The following is a 17146-nucleotide window of genomic DNA, read 5'->3' on the forward strand; positions in this document are numbered from 1 at the left end:
GGGAATGCACGTTGAATGCCCATCAAAGAACATCGTTCATAATGAAAGCTCGCAAGCACAGTTTCACCGAGCTAATAATACCGTGCCCTGGAGAGGGAAATCCTCGTTACACATAAATTCCGACCCAACCAATGTACGCACACAGTCACAATACCAATTGCACGTCGAGACGCTCATTCTTCGTTAGATGGGCGAGGCTAATTATTACAGCGACTCGGCTTTCCCATCCACTCGCGTCCCTCGCTCGATCGACTCGCCGTAATCGCGTAGGTCACGGCGCGTAATCGAGCCGCGTGGCCAATTGCTGCCGCCCAAGCCTCGAAATTGCGTGCGTCGAGCCACGTGAGTGACTACTATCCCGGCGCGTTATCGCCCCAACTATCATCGTTAAGCCGGGCCCGAGACGCTATTGGCACGCGGCAGCATCGACGATTCCGTTTGGGGGCCTCCGCACCTTCGTCCGCATCCCCGCCCACGCTTCGCTTCTCTCGCTCTCCAATTCAATACTCAACTACGAGATTGTTGCGTTCGCAGACTTTCCAAAATTGACTGGCTCGATAGCTAAAGCTACTTGTGAAATCAACGAGTCACGTATGTGAGTCACGATATCGAACAAAGCCACGTCCATGCGTAATAATACGCGCGTAGTAATCGTGCTCGAGTTCGTCCACGTCGAATTGGTCCGGAGTGCGGAATGCGGGGCAGACTTGCAAACAGTAAAAGCATCGGCCACTTCTCGTCCTCGAGTTTGTGAAACGCTATGTTCCGCCCACGGGCTTTCGTAACATCTGTTCAAGAGGGCCAGCAACGTACGAGATAAGTACGGCGCACCGTGAACTTGCCGTCGGCTAATTTCGACTCTCCAAGCCCTGTCTATCTCGTGTCCTTGGTTTATTATCAGTGGCGGTCGTCGCAGCACTAAAGCCAAGGGGTGGGAGACTCTCTCTCTCTCTCTCTCTCTCTCTCTCTCTCTCTCTCTGTGTGCGTGTGTGCGTGTGTGCGTGTGTGCGTGTGTTAGAGAGTGAGAGAGTGAGAGAGAGAGAGAGAGAGAGAGAGAGGAAATGGTCGCGAGGGGTGAATAGGGAACATGGCATCATATCCGTGTTAATGCTTTGCGCTGATTTCGCCGAATGGGCCAGAACTCGTGGTCCGGAGCGCACGGACCCGTATCATCGCTCTCGCTTGACTTGTTGCTTTCTTCATGAACAAGTGAGCCGCGCGCGATAATTCGCCGGGGCTGCCAGAGTTTCGAGGGAGGGAAGGAACGCGAGGTACGCTCGCCACGGCACGACAATGCGGTTTTCGGCGATAATTGCCGGACGCCAGCGGATCCAGTCACACCAGCAGCATCAGCAGCACCGTAACCCCTTGCGCCTCCGTCCAGCCGAACAAGCGCGCTTTTCCAGATGAGTTGCGCCATCAACGCTTTATCGGTGATTTCGCTTCGAGGCAAACCAGCGCGATGCTCAAAGTGGCAAACAATGCCGCGCAGGAATACGGCTTCGCATCGGCTTGAATTTATTGTCGCGAATGCGCATTGTCTAGAGCCTCCAACCGATTTCAAGGCTCGCGAGGCTTCTGCGCGGGTGGGAAGGGGCAGGGGGATCGGAGAGGGTAATGGACGCATGATTCGAGATATCGCTAATAACTTTTCATTCACAGTCAATTGAGGTGAACGTTTTGTATATTAAAGAGAGAATGGCTTTTTTCGCGCGACCTGCTTGCTTTTGGACAATCTTTACCATTCACCGACGTCCCGTCCCATACGTCCTATTCGCTCAATCTACTGTCCCATTCATAAATCATAAAGTTCCTTTTCAATACACGAATAGAGAGTCGCCGTTACTAAATCGAGGGACGCTTCTTTCTTCTTTTTATTTTCTTTTCCCACCACCTTACATTCGAATATTATTATAGTTACGATATTCGTTTATTCAGTGTCTCCGGAGCTTGCGAATCGATGATGTTATGCCGAAGAAAGAATAACATCTTTTAATCGGTCTCTTATACTTCGTGGAAATAACATTACGTATTCGCCACTTGATAAAAATAATCTCGAGGGCAGGGATTCGTTCGAGAACAGCTATTTTTCTACAATCAAATACGATATATATATATATATATATTATAAAGCACGGCTTGTTGTATATTGACTGTGTTTAAAACGTTATGTTTCATCCAGGTGCAAGAGCGAGTGAGCGGGCGTGCATGCACGTACGCACGCACACACCCACATTTAGAGCCAAATACAAATCCATCTATGTATAGCCACAGATCGGATATCCTTGTTTAACCGACATGTTTAACATCGTTAAACAAGAACTGCGCTATAACCGTGCACGTGGTGATAATAGAAAAAAGTAAAAGTAAATGGGAAAAAAAAAAGAAACATATCAAATAGAAGGGAAGGAAAAAACTTCAGATGCACATTGCACGAAAAATCGACCAAATCTACAAAATCGCCCGTAAAACAGAGGGCAGCTTTTATTCGTGAAACGTCAAAACGCAAGTGGGCCCTGATATAGTGTGAGAAAAAAAAAATGCACGAGGAAGCGGAAAAGGCCGCTTATGTTTGCTCGCGCGGCTTAAGTAAACACGTCCGATATTCCTCGTATCGTCGTCCCGTCCGTTTCTTCCGTTCGGCAAAAACCGCGGAAGACATGTGGTTTGAGGCAGGATTTGCGGTGAGACGGCGACTCACGTCATCAATTCCCAAGGCTCGCTGGCTCGCCATAGAGCCACGCGTGTCATTTTCCCCGGTGACGCGGAAAACGGACGAGGAGTTGAGCATCGAAGGCCGGACAGGCGGACACACACAGCCGCCACCAGGCCAGGCAATAAGAAGATGACGATGAAGAATAAGAATGAAGGCCCGCGCGCCTCGTACCCGTGATTAATGATCTCGCGTCCCCTGGACGCGAGTGTTGCGACAGTTCTTGCGCTCTGCGAATCGACGTCGTAATTTGGAGAATGGCCGTGAACTAGCGAGCTAACGGCAACGGCACCGCGTCCTCGCCCAGTCCAAGCATTATGACACGCGCTAATCGACTGTGTCTTCGCGCCATAAATCTTGGCCACCCGAGACGAGAATTTCACGCTCGCGGCGACTTCTCCGGGACAAACGTGACCCCCGGCAGGGGCGTTGCGAAAGCCTCAAAGCGCTTTCCCTTCTCGGAACGCGTACGCCCGGACACTGCCCGGAGGACCGTTTCACACCGTATCTGCTGTGCGCCTGCGCGATCGATCGGCCGGGCAAACGAGTCCCAAACTCCAATGTACCATACTGTTTTTACACGATTATACGTGCTTCTCCTCCCACGGACTCGTGCTACTCTCACTCGCTGTCTTTCATTGCATACAAATTCAAATTCAAAATACAATTTAATCTAAATACAATAATATAAGGCGGAACTTGATGAAATCTATCATTCCAAACAATCTTTGCCAATGCCTCAATGACGTATATTCGAACGTTAATTAATTGGCAATTACAACAAAAAGTCGAAATTTGTGTAAAAGAGATAGAGGGGAGAGAGGGAGAGAGGGGAGGAGAGAGAGAGAGAGAGAGAGAGCTAGCATCAACGAATAATTCCGAGCAGTAATTAGTACTCGAGCGTGTATTCGTAGCTTAACAGTATTCGCCGGCAGGAGAGATGTTAGCGGCGATAGCGAAGTGCCGATGGAGTGGGGAGGAGGGGGGGGCGGCTGTGACGAGAGACTGTCCACATTTATATTTTATTAAATGCCCGAGCAATCGGAAAAAAAAATCATCATTAATTACATTCCGCGCTGGGAGTCGAAGGTGCGCATTTATGTTAACGCGCACCCGTAGCCAGAAGCGGCGACAAAGATTTCGGACGAGCGAAATCCAGGAAATGCGCTCGAAAGTACAAAAAGCGATCGGTAACAGCCCCTTCGCGAAAGTTATGCGAACGTTTGACCCGTGAATGCGCCATTATTGCGTGAATGTGCTCAGCGAGGGATTTTCGAAAATCCGCTTATGGACGTATGCGCAAGGACGCAGCTTGATAATTCGAGTCGCCGAATAAATATTTTACGCACGCAGAGGTAAGGCGTGAATGCGCTTGTGACTAGGAATTCGGTTGGAGAATTTAGAATGTCGGCATGTTTTACTGGAGCTGGCATTGGTAGGCCAGTGGTGCGGCAAATGCCTTTGTCAGTTCAATTGAACTTGTTTCCGAATCCTGTTTCATATGCGCTATATAAAAAAAAAAAAAAAAAAAAAAAAAAAATTCTGTTTACACGAATGGGATATGCTTTGTGATTGTTGATTTTGAATAATTATATAATGCGTGGCACGAGGGAGTGAATAATAATACAAAAGTTTCGGCTTGTGGAAGGAAATGAATGGAGGCTGGTGGGATTTTAGAAATAAAGCTGAAGCGCATGTTGTACAAAATGAAAATGCTAATACAATCATTTGGAATAATCAAATATTCAAATATTTCACGTACTATAAATACAATATTCAGTACATTTCAATATTTTTTTTTGATTATTTGAATTATTTTACCTATCACCGTTGGCTGATGTTTAACGTCCGTTTGTTCACACTGGTTACATCTCTTTCTAAATATACGTTAATTGTGCAATTTGTTGAAATTTGTTTGACATGCTTTTATAATCATATTCACAGCATATTCGTTTGAAGCAATAATCTCGGTTACAATATTGAAAAAATTAATTAAAGGGCATTTGCATATACTAAGATTTTTGTTGTTGTTGCTTTTTTAACATGTAAATTCTATACATAGAATACATGGTGGTAGGTGGGTGGTGGTGGAGGAGGAGGGGGGGCAAAGAGCTAATATTGTTATTAGGGATGGTGGACGATATATATTTTTCTCTCGTTTACATGTTACTGCCAATAACAGAAATTAGTAAAATTGTTGAAATTAAGGTGCTAATGAAGCAAAAAGAAAAAAAGAAAAAAAAACATGGCCACTCCACTCCTCCTGTCATTCCATTGGGCGCGTAAATGTTTGGATATAAAGTCAATTTTAAACGGATTATAATTTACAAGAACGTGTTATATTTAATAGGCACTGCTATAAAACAAAATATTTTGATGGACTTTTAACTACTTTCTGGTGGTATGTATGCTGTAGTTATAAACATTACGTACATGTTGGCATGTTATAATGCTAAAAGGGGTGTAAATGAATGAAAAAAAGAAGTTACTTTTAAAATAACACAATGATTTTGGCAGACGCATATGCCCTTAAGTCCCAATCTCATAAAATCACTTTCCCAAGGATCTAACGAGTCGGCGCCGTTCCCAGGGCGCAGGTGGTGGGGGGAGGGGGGGGGCAGTAGCCAGTCGAATTTCATAGAAATTAAAATGCTTGGCGCACTTAAATAACAAATATTAAAACATTCTCGTATGATACACAGCCGTTTAAGTTCATCGGCGTATTCTTTCTTCTATTAATTTAAATTGAAACTAGTTCTCAAATAGCTCAAACTGTTAATGCTTTTAAGAATTTAAATAAAAATTTTACCCACATTAAATTAAGTATATATTATTTGTTATTTTTTATTCTTATTTTTTTCAATGATATAAGATTGTATTTCATCTGTCGGGATTTGTTCTTTAGTTTTACGAAGATATTAATCTATGAAGAATTCAAGATATTAAAAGTGAAGATATTAATTCCAGCGGTGCTATGCGATGATTATTTATTGATCCGAAATTGTAAAAAGAGGAAGAGAAGAATATATATATATATATATATATATATATATATATATATATATTAAATGACTAGTATTATCAGCCAAATTTGATTCGTTATTAATTATATTTTATTCTTACGTTATATTTACAATCCAATAAGAAGATTACGATGTTATATCGATATAAAAATCTCTTTCTGTTACTTAATTTTAACATCGTTTTAAGGAACATCGTTAGGGCATTCTAAAAATGATTAAACGCAAATAAAATTCTTTTTAAAAAACAAGTTTTTAAATTCTACTATTTGCGTACCTCATGACCAAATATATATATAATTTTTTAGCAAAATTAATTGAGAAATATTACAAGCTACTTCTTGCATTTAAGCTACCAAGTAAAATTGGCGCTCTAAATTCAAATTAAATTAAACAAACGTTTCATTACCGTTCTCATATTTTTCTAGTTTTAAATTTGTTAAATATAAATATGGCCACACGTGCATTTCAATTACATGTAAAATTAGTAGTAATAAAATTATAACTAATTATTATCCGTGAAATTCTGCGTAGCACATGTCTACATCTAGATAAATTTTCACTTAAGTTTCGAATAAGTTTATGAGTTTGTAGACACGCGCTTGTCTGTGTCGTGTCGATGAGTCGATCGAATGAGCAAGTTCGAGGAAACATGGGGAATATAAATTTATTTGTCATAATTATTTTTAGTCGATTGGATTTAATAATCTTATGAAAGCTTAATTTCTATGGGGGATGCACTTTAAATGGCTCATTGTCACAAGTGCTTTTAAAAGTAACGATTATTAAAAAAGTATAACATTCAATTTCACTGCGACATTTCTTCATTAAATTGGGTCGTGAATGTCATAATGACGAAAGACGCCGTAGACGCATTTTTCTGTTTGTAATCTCGTAATTTGGAATTATAAGGTAAAATGGACAATCGCGAACTTCCCCTTAAGCCTCTTCGCCAAAAAAATCCGGCGCCCAGCAAAATCCCGAGCCCATCACACGGTAACTCACTACTACGTCTGAGTATAAATCGTCACGGTTACATAACCTTAAAAGCCGTCGGATCTCCTTTCAGATCTCGCAGTCAGTCTCAAGTCGGCCCGATCTCCCTCGAGCATATGCGCGCACGATAAGCTCGCCTCCAAGGCTTAATTGCCCGCTTCCTGTCCCGCGCGAGCGAGAAAAACGATCTGCCGCCCCCGCCCCCTCCCATCCATTCGCCGTCATCCTCCGGCTCATTCCAACAGCGGTTTTTTTAACGATGTATCTTTGACCCGTCTGCACTAGTCGGGTCGTCGGGTGACGACGACGAGTCATCGGTTGTTTCGTGCTCGATGGGTGCATTCGTGGCGATTGTCCCCACCCCCCTTCCCAACACCGTGCCTTAGCACTCGACACGGACTCGATGGATCACAACGGACGAGCGCCTTTTCTTTGCTGCTCGGTGAACGAGCCTCGCGCACTTTGACCCCACGCCTTGCTTCTCTCCCACCCCCTCTTTCTCTCTCGCCTTCTCTAGCTAGTGAGAGAACCGAAGATCGTGGACACTTGAATTTGCGAGCTCGGGGTGAAATGCGCATTGGAATTTAGCGGGAGCCGCTGATGCTTGTCTCTGTCAAGAGCGTGAATTACACGAGCCGACAGCTGCCTGTTAATATCTTGCCGGTTCCCTTCTGTGCCCACACTCTCTCTCTCTCTCTCTCTCTCTCTCTCTCTCTCTCTGCGTGTACGTACGTATGTGAGTGCGTGCAATGATCATGTAGTTTCGCTTTTAAACAGTCGGCGAAATAGGATGGGAGCATTTAATTTCTGTGAAATGCACGGACGTGTAGTAGGCATTATTATTGCAGGCGAACATTCAATCTTTTCGTCATATCGAAGATTAATTATTACTAGAGGCACAATGATTTACTTCAACGTCATGTAATTTTAGCAGCAATTCGCCTCCTTGCGATTGATAATTTTTGATAATTGCAAAAATGTTATAACTGTTGGATAATGTTAATTATCGTATGATGAGTATGATAATTTTTTGTCTCTTGATGAAAGTTAACGAGCCAGTAAAGCACATTAGGCATCATCTAGTGGAGCGTGAATCATTAATTTAATATTACGTAAGTAATGATAATAAAAATTGATTATTTTTTCACGGAATGATCTTGATGTTGCAAAAACTATATCCTTGCATTTTACTATGTGACTGCCTACCGTTTAGAAACAATAGTTTATATACAAAGTATTGGAATACTCTCTAGCTCTCTCTCACTCTATTTCTCATTTTTGTTGGTTTACTTTATAATCCATACTTCAATGCGTCAAGGCTTTGAACAATTGAATCTCTATTAATCCCTGGATTAAAGTACAACGTTATTGCAGGATTTTATATACATTTTTAATGTTACATTATCAATTTTTTTTTCTCCATGCGCATGAAATCAATCGACAGACTCATTGATTTGGCTATAACATGGCTTATGCATTGCAATAAATAAATGGGGAACAAAATTTAACGAAAGTAAATGCTGTTTGGCAGTGAAATATCATTTCATTATCAACGAGAACTCCTCGTTAGATATATCGATTGCCGGACGACACATGTTTTCATAATCATTCAATAAGATTATCAACGCATTTAAATGTACCCACAAACATGAAATTTTCCCTTAAAGCCAAGTATGTGTCATGCACAATAAATAGGTAGACAATTATAAATAAAATCGATCAACAATGATTGGAAATTAAGTGGGTGACCGAGCCAAGCGTGCCGAGCCAAGCCGCCAATCGACTAAATCTAAAAACAAAAATCTTACTCCCAGTAAATATGCCCCTTCAAAAGCATAAACGACCGTTCGAGAAGATCGCGTCTGGAAAAAAGTAGACCATCATCTCTCGATTCCCCAGTGAGGCTGGAGCGGCGCTACCCTTGTCCCCCCCCCCCCCCACCCACCCAAAAATTATAAGACAGGATCAATTACTCATCGACGAGGGTATAGCCATCCGTCGTCGGGAGCGGCGGGGAAAAATTCGACTGTGAAAAATCGCGTGCTAAATGCCGGGCTAAAGCAATGGCAGGGGGAGGGGAGTGGTGCACCGGCTCGTTAGCCACTAGGCGAGACTGATGATCTTTTAATTACCGCCCAATGGTTCTGACGTCTATTTCTGGATCTTTGGCTCTCGGCTACCTACCCCGGATCCCCGGATCTTTGCAGGAAGCGTCGGTCGCTCTGCCCTCGAGATTCAGACCTAGCCCTGTCCTTGTGAAGGCGAGCTTTTTCGTTTTTTCTTTTTTCCTTTTTTAACCCGCTTCCGTTTTTCACAAGATGAATTTGCTCTTTCTTTCCGAGACTTTCGTTCGGACGATGGAAAAATAACGGCCTGCGTTATTGATTGGAGATGGAGGTGACGATACGTGTCAGTGGCCGTTGAGTCAGTACCGCCGGAATACGAAATGCAGTTCGATTGTGCCGGAACGGCATTCACAGCGTTTGTTTTATATATTCAATTTTATCGATAAGATTTAACGAATTCATATCATATCGTCGAATGGTTTTTTTTTATCGCAACATATAAATTTTTCGACCCGCGTTAAGGGAATGATTGACCAGCGGGAAAATAATGCCGACGAATGTAAGACTTTACGTATCTGGCGCTCGATAGGGAAAATTTAACAAGACAGTAAAATAGATTATTAGAGAGGAATGTGTAATCCGGAAATTCATATTGCATTCGGCATGCAAATAAGGTTGGGTGAGATTTTGTAAAAAAAAAAAAAAAAAAAAAAATAGAAAAAAAAAGAAAGAAAAAACGAAGGAGCGAAATATAGGGAAAAGCGGAGATAACAATTAAAGGCGCTTGAGCGTCATTACCTTCGTGCCTTTTATTTTCTCATAGACGAATATCTGTTTGCGAAATTATAATCTCCATAATAAACGATAAGAGGGGAAAATCGGCGATCCGTGGTGTGTAATTACTCGAGACTCAACTAGTAGTTTTTATTTTTATGATTTGAATATCACATAAAAGTAAGCCTCTCTTTCTGAAACGTAATCGAATAAACTTTTACTACCGGCGGCAAAGAGCACTCGCAATAGAAGGAGAAAAAATTTCCAAAGATGATGGTGGGTGCAGGGTAACAGTCGAGAAAAAGTACGATGGCTTTGGCAAATGCCCTTGTATTGGTACAAAATAAAGTCCGTCGCTAAACAGTATCATCGAACGTAGTACAATCCAACGGGGGAAGGTGAAGGATACGGTGAAGGATACGGAGAATGAGGAGAATGAGGAGGATGAGGCGGATGAGGAGGAGGGCGAAGGGGTGTAACGGTGAAAAGGCTCGGGATCTCATTTCTCGGAGGCCTTAGAAGAGAGGAGTACCGACGCAACTTGGGAACAATCGAGCACCAAATAGCCGTGAGCCTGGCAAGAGACGAGAGAACCCATCTACCGTCGAAGGTCAGGAGCGTCGTCCAAGTCGCTCTCACGCAAAATCTTCGTATCGCGAGGTTCTCCCCCTCCCCCAAGGCCATTTATCATCTCGGTTAGCCCCCTATCTCTCCGCGTCTCGGAAAAAACCATCGTCGCAGTAAATCACATCTGGGACGGTGGAGGAGGATTCGTTCGCGTCTTTTGTCGCGGAACTGAAAAGCGGCGCACTGGCCGACGACTGTCGCACCCTCCCCTGGCTTATAAATGAAAAGCGCCCTCGGTAAGATGGAAATTGATTCCGCATGATAAAAGGCTTGCCGTTACAGTGAAAGTGGGCGTGCGCGTTCAGTTTTATTCCGGATCGCGGGAAGATTCGTGAATGAGAAAGGGGCGGGTGGAGCCGAGGGGAAGTGCCGCCGAGCGTAAGGAATGGGGATTATCCCATTGCGACTGCGGGTGACTTTACGAATGAGCGAGCGAGAGAGAGAGAGAGAGAGAGAGAGAGAGAGAGAGAGTGCGTGAGTGAGGAGTGGGTGACGGCGTCCGATGGGGCGGGGTAGAAGAAACACGGAATTCTACGAGGACTTTATGTATTGGCATTCTCGTTTCAATTTTATTGTTGCCACTCGGACGTGGAGGATGAGGATGGGGAGGACGACGTCGGGAGAGGTCGAGGGGTCCCCGGTTAATGGTGGTGAGTTTATGCGCGGCTCTCAGATCAACTCGCTTATGCGTATCCGCGACAAAGTGCACCACGCGCACGTACGGGTGGCTGGATTTATTGCAGAAACGGTCGATTGCGGTTGCGCCGTACTTACCGGGTGGCGATGTCGTAAATTACTTTTGAGCCGTGGCTTTTTATTCTCCCCCACACCCCACCCCACCCTACAAATAGTTACTTTTAAATTATTAACGAGCATTGTCGGAAGAAAAATCTGGAAATGGCCAGTTGAAACTTTCCTCTCCGTTTGTAGCTTTCTTCTTTTAATTGCCAATGATTTTTACGTCTCCGATGGAATGTGACACGTCGATTTTTCAGAAAAATTCCCACCATACCTAACCGCATTGTATTTAAACTACTTTTTCATCTCGGTGAATTTTCATTTTAGAGTTATATTGAGAAATTGAGTTTCTTTCGGCCGACCCTCGGTTATTAAAGAGACGATAATTTAATTGGTGTGTACGTTACAGCCTATTGGCGGCAACGCTGGTGCTCGCGGGGAGGGAGGGGAAGCCGGGCATTTAATTAATATATGATTTACAAATATTTGTAATAATTCAGATCTTTTATTTATATCGCTTCGTATCGTTGCTTCGAATCGTAGCCTCGAATTTATTTTTAACAAGTGTATTCCCCCCCCCCCCCTACTTATCCGATAGAATCTTTAAACACGATATTAACTTGTAATAATATATAAAAGTTCGCATTATCCGAACGTTAAATCTCATCTACATTCATTTACCCAATGTCCTATCCTATGTTATCTTTCCTATTAACGACTGCTCTCCTTCATCACTCTATCTCTTTCTTTTCGTCTGACCAACTCAGCACGCCAATATCATAACGAGAGCGCTGCGTTATTTACAATGCAAACGCACACCCAAGACCGTAAACTTGCAACACACTCGATGCACAATTTATTAATTACTTCGACACAAGTCGAGAATTGAGCGCACTCTATCCCAAGCCAATATTACAAATGCGACCAAACAACAATTCAACCTTATCTCTCCTGCGCGATAAAGCGTGCGCGCCTTACTAGTGCAAGTTGCCCCTCCCCCCCAACCTCCTTTTCGCCCGCCCCCATTGCCACAATCCAAAGCTAGTTTGCACATCAATGATTTAGTCCGGTGTTTCCTACGGAGATAGGCGAGGGACGTATTGCCGAGGCGAGTCGCGGAGGCAGAAGTCAGGAAAAAGGAAGGATGGAAGGATGGAAGGAAGGAGGCGTCCGATTAGCATGGGAGGGGGGGGGGGGAGGGGGTGGAGAGGGTGTGACGGGGAAGGCGCGAGCCAGGCGCCGATGCCGTTGCGTCTTTCTTTCGAAATTGTTGGCAGTGGCCGGCAAGGAGGGTCGGAGGGGAACCTGAAGAGGAGAAACGGGAGGCAGAACAAAGGCGCCGCAATTGCGCTGACTCGCGTAGGCACGCGAAGCGGCTCCTGGGACGTCCGTGGGGGCTTAATGGCGAAAATCGCGGCGTGGTTATTATTACATTGTTTTATGCGAAATGGAGAATTGGCGGCATTGAGCGCCGCGGCTTTATTTACTTCTGCGCATTTGTTAAGCAGCTGTTAATTAAGGCAGCTGGGACGGCTAATGGAGGCGATTCGCGCGGGCAGCGCTTCGCTATTTTCGATTAAGTTGTAGAACTCGTTTAGGTGGCGTAATAATATTTTACGACGTGCAATGTTTCATCGATGTCACTTTCTCTCTCTCTCTCTCTCTCTCTCTCTCTCTCTCTCTCGCTTGCCCCCCTCCCTTTTACCAATACTCGGTCGCTCCTCCCGAAAGCCCCACGTCCATCAGATAATGATACACAATTTTCGTGCTTAGCCTATCCGTCTCTCTCCCTCTCACTCTCTCATACTCACTCGCACACAAATGCACTCTCTCTCTCTCTCTCTCTCTCTCTCTCTTTCTCTGTCTCCCTACCCTCCTGCCCCTTAATCGATGTTCCGCGAATTGAGGCACTCGTAAGGTTGCGTACGCGCTGGCAAATCACCGAGCAAATTGATCGATGAAAACCTTGTACATCATGAGCAAATTAATTGATCTTTACCGATGAATAATATATCATTCTCCCTACATAATGTATTAATCAGGATGCTGGATACGTCGCTGGATAAAGAAACGTGTAATCGTACGTAAGGAAATAATGACGGAGTAACTTTTCGAGTGAATTTAATATTAATTTTCGAATCGATGATGCCCAATTCCCGAACAATCGTGAGTAATTGCAATGAAAATATTCGTTACGTGAACAACGTACAAATCGTCGATGAGCAAACACTGCTTAGGAGTTGTTTAAATTCACAACGTAATATAAAGTATCTGATTAATAGAAAAGGAAACGAAGCTGCTCGTTAATTATTAAGGAGCTGACAAATAGACGCCGACTTTCCATTTAAATTGCAGTTTGGTTGAATTTCCTGGATATTCCAGTTGTCGGATGAAGCAAGTAAACTCGCGTTTTATTCCAAAATTGTAATATCGTTTTGTCTTCTAATTCTATTTCTTTTCTTAATCTGTGACGAGAAGAGGAGATGTTTGGTCGAGTGAGGTTGGACCGAGGTCTGCTCGAGATTTCAACTTGGCGTCACTCGCGGTCTCTCGTGCATTTCCCGTGTGCGATAAGAAGCCGCGCAAGGGAAAGTCTACTGCACGCGAAATACAAATCCTCGTGCTATTTGTCGTTGAGTTAAAGTCGGTGTGGGCGGATATGTTGAAGCGTGCGAACGCATGGAATGTTGTCGAAGAGCCTCGTGTCGCAAGAAGTCGTAATTTTCCTATTCTTTTTTCTTCGCGATAATTGTGGTGTCGGAATAGGGCGATGCTTATATTTTATATATGCAGCTCTTATTTATGAGTGTGCGCGCGTGCGTGAAAGGAGAAAGTTTTTATAACGTGTTTCGAGAATTTTATTATCGTAAAAATTATAAATGAGTGCAAACGCTATCGTCCGAATTATCTTTAAGCGAGACGAAATTGTGGAATATTTTTAGCATTTATTTGTAGCCTCTGTGTAATGCTCGCAATATTTGGATTCTTAATAAGAGAGTAACAAGGCTTTAAGTATGCTATCTTATATCCGATACAATTAATCGCTCTTTTACATGCGGAATAATCAAAATTTTAATGATACTTTTTTCAAATATTTAGTAATAATAGTCATAACATGCTGTTTTACGCCATATTACATCTTATGTATTTCGCTCTTTTTATGGTAACCAATAAAAGACGTTTTATTCGGAGAGCATGGAAAAATGAAACATTAAACCAGACATAAAAAGCCATTCGTAGTAACTAAAAGGAAGGAGAACGATTGTAAATAAGTACATTTCTTTTTTTTTTTTTTTTTATACTTCTAACTATAATGGCGATGATAATTTTTTCGTCTTCGATCGATATAAAATACAAAAATACATAATAAAATGTAATAAAACGAGGGGATGAGGTAAAAGGTTGTAGGGAATAATAATTCTTGCCTATCTCCTTCTCGAGTAATACTTGTTTTATTCGATACGTAAATATTTATTTAATCTATAAGCTTAGAATAAAAGGCAAACAGAAAGGAAAAACACGTTTTAAACAAGTTAAAAAAAAAAGGTTTTATTTATTTTTTTCTTTTTTAATTTATTATTCCTTTATTATTTATGTGAATATATATATATATAAACGCTCTAGATAATATTTACTGATGACTATTAGCATTTGTTAGTCAATCGGTGACGGATGATTAACGTCAATCATGGTAAGCGGGCATGTATGTGGCAAAAACTTGAATGGCTAACCGGTCGCCCCATTTTCTCAAAAATCATAATCTCATCATGGAATTGTTGAACCCGGTTTGATATGCAACTCAGATATGTAGGGTAGGTCAGGATGTATGAATATAACCTAATAAGTGATGCGTGAATGTGTGAGAAAAGATCACTACTTGGCCCTGGCACATTATGGGGCGGAAATCGAGTATTCGAGTTTTAATGCAAGTGGTTTTATGAAAACAAATAAAATTATCATCGATTTATTATAGGCGTAAAAAAGATCTGATTAAAGAATAAATTTTCTAACGAACGAACGAACGAACGAACGAACGAACGAATGTATAACCGAGTGTTTCCCAATTAAAACTAAATATCTTTAATATAAATATAATGATGTCGATGAACAGAAAAATCTTAACATTACGTCTGAAATTAAGCACAATATTAAAATTAAACTTTAATCCTTTGTGCTTGGTATATTTATTTTTAAATCTTATATTCCGATAAGCGAGAAACTCAGCATTGTATGTGTGTGAAGATTTTGAATCTTTCAGTAAGTGTAGCGAAAGACAAGGACGCACCAAAGTCAGAATCAAACGAATTAAAGTTTAAAATTGTTTTTTCTTTTTTTTTTTATTTTTCGGTTGAAACAGTACTTAAAGTAACTAAAGAATCTTCATTTAAAAAATTCTATTACAAAGTATATATCGCTAAATAATTTGTATTTATCAATGGTAAAATATAATATCTTGAAAATTCGAATAATAATTTTACATCAATTTTCAAATTACGTTTAGACATTGTGATTATAATTTGTTTGACCTTATCATTCTATTCAATTCCGGCCGATGGTATTTATAAAATAATCTAATAATAAAGTTGAAACTTATGAAGATCCATGGCAAAAAAGTGGCTATCGATGAGTTGTCAAGTCGAAACAATTGCTGACATGACGATTATTGATATTATGTTGATAATGAAGCAAAATAAAAAAAAAATTTCCTTTAATCAAAATATTACAAAACTAATGCTACAGTAATCGACGTGTACGTGTGCACACAAGCACGCGTGCGCCCGCGTAAAGTAAACAGAGAGAGAGAGAGAGAGAGAGAGAGAGAGAGAGAGAGAGAGAGAGAGGAGAGCGAACGAGGTCGATATTCCAATTAATTGAGGCTTAGCGAAGCCTTCTGTGATTGATCATATTTTTAAAACGCTTTATTAATTAAAACAAGTGACTTTTTATTGCCGTTTCCTAATCGACCATCTCTTCGAATATAGTCAATTTTATATCACTGATTAATGAAAATCAATGAAAAGTCGCAAATATAATTTAATACAATTGAATGTTACCAATGATTCATTTTACTAATGAATTTTATATTTGTATTAATTGATTAATTATTGAATATTGAAGTAGATTAGATTTGCAGAAACATTAATTATGCCAAAACAGTCTCGATCTTTACCTTCAAACAGCAATTATCAATCACGAGAATATAACATCTATCGATACACATATAATCGAAGCTTTTAATTACCAAGGAAATAAAAATTTATGTTGAACGAAGTTTTAGTTGCCATATTTTTACGATTCCAATTCCCATCTATCCCAACAAAACTTTACCAACTAAATTGACTATTTACTTTTAAAAAAAGAATAAAGAAAAAAGATAAAAGAAAAAAAAGAAAAACAACCAATAAACAAACATCACCACATGCCTTTAATCATGCCGTTTACAACTCTGCTAACATATCAAATTCCACCAAGCTGTGTCAATTTTTATATCTCTTTACTAAAGCTGCATACAATACACACAGGCTTAGGCGTTTATAAGCAAATAAACGTAATTACGATGAGGGTTACAAGTATTTAACGCAGATTCTCAGAAGGGATGCTGCGCGCGAATATCGTCATTATTTCTTTTACATGGTGGCTAATTGAAACATGTTGCCTTACAAAAACCACAACCGTTGAAATTCATGATAGGGTATCGGCCTCGTAAATCGTAACATTACATGCTGCTTTACGGGCAAATTCTATTGAGTCATTCAGACTTTAGAAATAAAAATGAGCCCCTGGCAGATGCTACCCCTCGACTAAACGTGTCAAATTTACCAAATTCAAATAGCTCCTTCTTCGCTCTGTCAATGCATTGCCAGGCGCTGGCCGGCCGACCCCAGTCGACTTTATTCGCTCGGTCGCCGTTCATTTGCTCACTCGAAAGAAAATGAACAACGACAACAACGACGGCGAAGATGACGTCGACAAGCACAACAACGCCAAACTGCGATACTCGACTCTCGATAAAGCCGAGCACATTATTAAGTTCCACGAGCTTACAAATATTAACGCATATATAACGCGATACCTCCTCCCACACGCGTTTCTATGCGCGAAGTCCTATTGCCGACCAAATTAACGGGACATCCGAGGGCTTATCGGGTCCGGTGAGGTGGTGTTTGGTCAACGACGGGAGGAATTATGGGGAGGGAGGTGGGGGAGTGTGG

The 17146-nt window shown here is 41.7% G+C and overlaps 1 protein-coding gene across 2 annotated transcripts in view; it reads right to left on the bottom strand.

Moving 5' to 3' along the window:
• The window catches only part of LOC105367479 (rap1 GTPase-activating protein 1), a 184958-nt gene that overhangs the window by 97437 nt on the left and 70375 nt on the right, over positions 1-17146 (bottom strand). The gene's annotated exons all lie outside the window — the stretch shown is intronic.

This window comes from Ceratosolen solmsi, unplaced genomic scaffold, assembly GCF_000503995.2.
Source record: "Ceratosolen solmsi marchali unplaced genomic scaffold, CerSol_1.0 scaffold7, whole genome shotgun sequence".
Taxonomy (NCBI): domain Eukaryota; kingdom Metazoa; phylum Arthropoda; class Insecta; order Hymenoptera; family Agaonidae; genus Ceratosolen; species Ceratosolen solmsi.